A 6,117-nucleotide genomic window follows, 5' to 3' on the forward strand; every position below is an offset into this window, starting at 1 on the left:
TACCATAGAGCAAACCCAACCCAACCTATTTCCAACCTGTGCTATCACACGATCCCAAGCGCCAGCTAACCAACCAACTCTTACCTCTCCAACCACCCCAACCACCCCGCTTACACTACCCTCCGAGCTGAGCATCAAAGAGGCTCAACAGAACGACCCTTCATTAGCTCCCTTGTTTAATAGAGCTATTCCCAAGGAGGATATCCTACATACTCCTTCCTTTTATTTGCACGAAGGAATACTAATGAGATTGTATAAACCTCGTCACCTTTCTGATGATGATACCTGGGCAGAATGTCACCAAATTGTTCTACCTGTTAACTTGAGGACTCAGGTAATAGAGATTGCTCATGCTGGACACTCAGGACACTTAGGTATTAAGAAAACTTATTTACGACTCTTGTCAGAATTCTTTTGGCCTGGCATGAAAGCAGAGGTAAGTAGATTCGTTAAATGTTGCCACACTTGCCAAATAGTAGGCAAGTCAAACGAGTCTATTCCTCCGTATCCCCTTCAACCCATTAAAGTACCTAGTGAACCCTTTCAGAAACTAGTGATTGACATAGTAGGCCCGTTGCCTAAAACCAAGAAGGGTAACCAGTACATTTTAACAGTTCTTTGTTCCACTACCAGGTACCCTGAAGCTTTTCCTTTAAAGAATATTTCTGCTAAGAGTGTAATTAAGTGTTTAACTCACATGTTTACTTCCTTTGGTATTCCTCAGGAAATACAGTCAGATCGAGGTTCTAATTTCACTAGCAAACTCTTTACCCAAGTCCTCAAGGAATTAAATGTTAAACAGTCTCTGTCTACAGCGTACCACCCCGCCAGTCAGGGAGTTCTAGAACGATGTCATCAAACGTTAAAGAATATGCTACGTAAATTCTGTTACGAGGAAGACCGTGACTGGGATGAGGGATTGCCTTTCCTCCTCTTTACGCTCCGTGAAACACCATCCGAAGCTCTGGGTGTTTCTCCCTTTGAATTGTTATATGGAAGGAAGGTAAGGGGACCCCTCAAGGTAATCAAGGACCATATCATATCTTCTTCTACCTCACCTTTAAGGATAACCTAGCCAGAATTCATTCCTTTGCCTTGAAGAACCTTGAACATGCACAAAGTAAAATGAAGGTTAATTTTGATCAGAAATCTCGTAAGAGAGAATTCAAGGAGGGAGATATGGTTCTTGCATACATTCCTATCTCTGGACAGCCTCTTCAAGCTAAATACCATGGTCCTTATAAAATTCAGAAAAAGATGTCAGAATATAATTACGTACTAGAAACCCCTGACAGACGTAAAACTACTCAACTTGTTCATGTTAACTTGCTTAAGCCATACCTTGCCAAAATACCACTAGACAGTTCAGTCAAACCATTGCTTTCGCTAAATCATGGTCCCAGTAAAATACCTATGTCAACCGACTGTCCACGAGTCCACGAACCGACGTTGCCACATTTCGATCCTCCCACAGTCGGCAACAACAGCGACATCTTGAACAACCTACTTTCGTACCTTAACCACTTGAATCCTGATCAAGCTAAGGAAATTTCTGAAATTATTTCTAGTCACAGATCCTTGTTCCGAGATAATCCTGGCCGTTGTAACCTGACGTCCCATGAGATTCAACTGTATCCAGGAACTTCTCCTAGCCACCAGCACCCGTACCGACTGCATCCCCAGAAGAAGCTGATCATGAAGAAAGAGGTCGACTATCTAGTGCAGCACGGTTTGGCAGTTCCCAGTAATTCCCCATGGGCCGCTCCGTGCGTTCTGGTCCCTAAAGAAAACGGACAAACTCGACTGTGCACGGACTACCACCGAGTGAATGCAGTTACCATCCCTGACGTCCCCTTCGTTCTCCAGACAGACGCAAGTGATCAAGCCGTCGGAGCTGTTCTACTCCAAGAACATGATGGGATATTGCATCCTGTCGCGTACCACTCGGCTCAACTAGATAAACACCAAAGGCAGTATTCGACCACCGAGAAGGAGCTACTGTCCATCATCTCTGCCCTGCGGAAGTTCGAATGCTACGTAACACCCAGCTCGACCCCCTTACGGATATTCACGGACCACAATCCGTTAATATTCCTTGAACGGAACAAGAACAATAATAGGAGGCTATTACGTTGGTCCTTGTTCCTCCAACAATACCTCCTCGATATAAAATTTATCAAGGGTTCTGAAAACCTCCTTGCTGATACCCTTAGCCGTCCTGATTAGAACTCCCAACTCGTCTGTTCTCCTGAGTTGATGAGTTCTAGGGGGGGGGGGGTGATGGCCCACCATCCTCCATGTATATAAAATGTCTGTATCTGTATATCAATCTTTAATTGTAAGATAATTATGTATGTACTGTAAATTGCTTGTATACGTTGTGATGGCCCACCATCCTCCATGTATCTAAAAATATCTGTATCTGTGTTATCCTGTACTTGTTAGGTAATTACGTATGTACGGTAAAAACTGCTTGTATACTTTATGGGATCTACTCTCTCTAGGCCGACAGACGTGAACTAGTTCTGTCCGGCTCATCCTTCGCCTTCCTCCCGTCCTCGCCAACTGTATATATAATGCATCTGCCGGCTTCTAGCGAGCGCACTTTCGTTGGCTGAGCGGCGCGTAACTTTATCTCTCCCATATTGCTTTTGCTCTAGTATCGTGGCGTCACCACGTAATCTACATTCTCATGACTTGGTTTTCGGTGGAGGAATTAATTGTCAATTTATTAATTTTGTTGTTGTAAAGTTCTTATATTTATTTTGTTGGCTTTTTGTTATACATTAAATTAGTTATTTATGTTAACTTCCGTTTGGATTTGCCTTACCCACATCAAGGCCACTAAGTACGAACCCCTCCTAGACATATTTCCTTATATCCTTGCGGAAGGCATAACAACATATATAATTGTAATATTACATGCAAGTATGTCTGTGCAGTGGGTCATTAAGAGCATAGCTCCCTTCCCGTAAAATACAACTAGGTAAATACACACACACACCCACATTGGTGCAAAGGAAGTAAAGAAAGTGGGATCCGAAAATGACGAAGTAATCACAAAGGACATATCCCATGATAAATAGATAAACCAAATTTTCAGAGATACCTACAACTTGCTAAGATCAATAAAGGTGAAGAAATAGTACAGAAAATACTAGTCATACTGATAAGGCCAAAGTTGGAGTACACAGTGACACTCTGGTCACCCAGTACCAAAAAGAATATAAGCAAAATTGAGAGAATCCAGAGAGCAAATATGAAGATGGCCCCAATACTATCAAAACTGTCATGTGAAGAGAGATTGTCAAAACTAGAATTATCTACTCTGGAACAAAGAAAAGAAAGAGGTGACTTGTTGACTATCTACAGAACATGATAAGTATGGAAGTCCTTGATAGAGAACACTTACTAAATTGGGATGAGAGAAATACAAGGGGACATGAAAGGAAGCTCAAAAAGGACAGTTATAGAAGAGACCTGAAAAAGAACAGCTTTCCCCACAAAGTGGTGGATGTATGGAACAAATTAGATGAAACAATAGCGTGTGCAAAAACAATACATGAATTCAAGAGCAAATTAGACATGGCAAGGCATAGAGACGGGACACCATGAGCATAGCTCTCCTTCCCATAAGATACAACAAGGTAAATACAACTAGGTAGGTAATTACAGATAAATATATGTAAGTAATTGTCATTGGTCCCTCATATTTTGAGTTGGTAAAAACTAAGATTCAAGGAAATGTTGATCCACAGCTGGTGAATATTACACTCCATCTGAAGGCAAGACAGAGAGGAAAGATTGGGGAGGAAGGAGGATAATGATTGTTGTGAGGAATGACATAGTGATAGAAGAAGTAAATTTATATAAGGGTAAGGCTGAGTCAGTTCATCTGAAAATAAGAATAAAAAGGGCCAGACAGATGGTTCATCATGGTAGCATATGTTTCCACCACAAGGCAAGGGATTGAAATGAAGCTGATTACAAGGAAATACTGTCAAATACATCTTTCTTCCTAAAAGATACTATTGAAGAAAGTGATACTATAGTCCTTGTAGGATATTTTAACTACAAAGAAGTAAATTAAAAGGAATGGGGATCAAGTAATAATGATGGTGGTAAGAAACTTATGCCAGGAGGCACATAGCTACAGCTGAAGCTCTCACCTTAGCCTTATGTTTGGAATGTTGGGAATTCGAGAGGACTAGTGTGCTGGTGACATGATCAGAAGTATGACCAGAAGCATGCTGGTCTTGCATGTGCTTAGTTGTGGGTAATGTTGATTACTCAGGTAATATGATCTTAAATATTGCAATGTAAAATACAATGACCCAATGAGAAAAAGAGTTGAATCATGTAAATGATGATAATTGCATGGGGTTGGACTTGATACTTCCCAAGGATACAGGGAGAAGATTATATGAGGGAGTGATTGTGCCTATGATACTGTATAGGGCAAAGACTTAGAATTTAAGAGAGGCACAAAGCATAAGTTTAAATGTATTTGAGATGAAGTGTTGCAGAAGTATGGCAGGGGTTACAAGGTTAGATAGAATTAGAAATGAGGAGGTGAGGAGGAGAGGAGTGAAGGTGGAAAAGGAGCTAGCAGATTGAGCTGATGAAAGATTATTGGGATGATTTGGACACATGGAAAGAATGAAGAAAGATTAGTAAAAGAGGTGTGGAAAGCAGAGCTGAATGAAGTGAACTCCAGGGGACAACTGAGGATGAGATGGATGGGAATGTAGGACAAAAGGTCCCCGGACAAAATGTTCCCGGACAAAATGTCCTGAAATCTGCACCCCTGGGACAAAATGTCCCCAACGGCCTACGTGGGTGGTCAAAATGTCCTCAATTTTTTTTTTCAAAACATTTGTCGGATGTGTTTTACTTTATTCCTTTATATGTTTTTTGGTGAATTTTTGGTTTTTAACTTTATTTTTATTATTTTCATAGGCATACAATATAAGTCCAATAAAGCATAATTGTGTGCTGTAATTGTACTCATAAGGTGCTTATCACACCTCTTTCACACCCCCATTGCTTGGTTAACACCTCAGATGTGCTCTAAGTTTGCTCACAAAGTGGTCACACCTCTCTTACACCTTATGTCCTGTATTATATGTGATATGTATTATGTATTACATGTGATATGTACTGTGATTTATCATCTTATATGATTTGTGAGATGTACTGTGATTCATCATTGTGATATTTAATAAAATATCAAATATCAAATATTATTGTACTTTGTGTTTATATATAGAGATTTCCAGAATTTAAGGGTTGTTATAAAACCACAATTAACTTTATTTTTATTATTTTTATAGGCATACAATATAAGTCCAATAAAGCATAATTGTGTGCTGTAATTGTACTCATAAGGTGCTTATCACACCTCTTTCACACCCCCATTGCTTGGTGTGCTCAGATGTGCTCTAAGTTTGCTCACAAAGTGCTTGTCTCACCTTTCTTACACCTTATGCCCTGTATTATATGTGATATGTATTATATATTATATGTGATATGTACTGTGATTTATCATCTTATATTATTTGTGAGATGTACTGTGATTCATCATTGTGATATTTAACAAAATATCAAATATTATTGTACTTTGTGTTTATATATAGAGATTCTCCAGAATTTAAGGGTTGTTATAAAACCACAATTAACTATGACCCAAAATGTATGAACAGTTGATAAAAATCAACATTGGTTGAAAAAAAAATTGGGGACATTTTGTCCCGGGGGTGCAGATTTCAGGACATTTTGTCCGGGGTGAAAGGGGAATGTGTGCTAAGCAAGGAAAGAAGGCAGGAGATAGGGGTGTCTTTGATCAAATTACATGAAAATCGCACATTTTACAGAAAATAGGTCAAATAATGCAACCATATGCTAATTTTTTTATGTATAAAATTGAGCATTTGAACAAAAACCGTCCTTGTTTGGGTTTGGTCGGTAATTAGTGAGACCGGCTTTACGAGAGTTGTTTTGAATTGAAGAATTTCTGACAAAAGAAGTACACGGGCTTATTTCTTGTTTACATTTTTGTACTCATACTTTCTTAAACTCAGTAAAATAATGTTTTTATTTAATCTTCAATTTTCATAC

The sequence above is a fragment of the Oratosquilla oratoria genome, chromosome 5 (genome assembly GCF_046742065.1).
Source record: "Oratosquilla oratoria isolate Oo_2021 chromosome 5, ASM4674206v1, whole genome shotgun sequence".
Lineage (NCBI taxonomy): Eukaryota > Metazoa > Arthropoda > Malacostraca > Stomatopoda > Squillidae > Oratosquilla > Oratosquilla oratoria.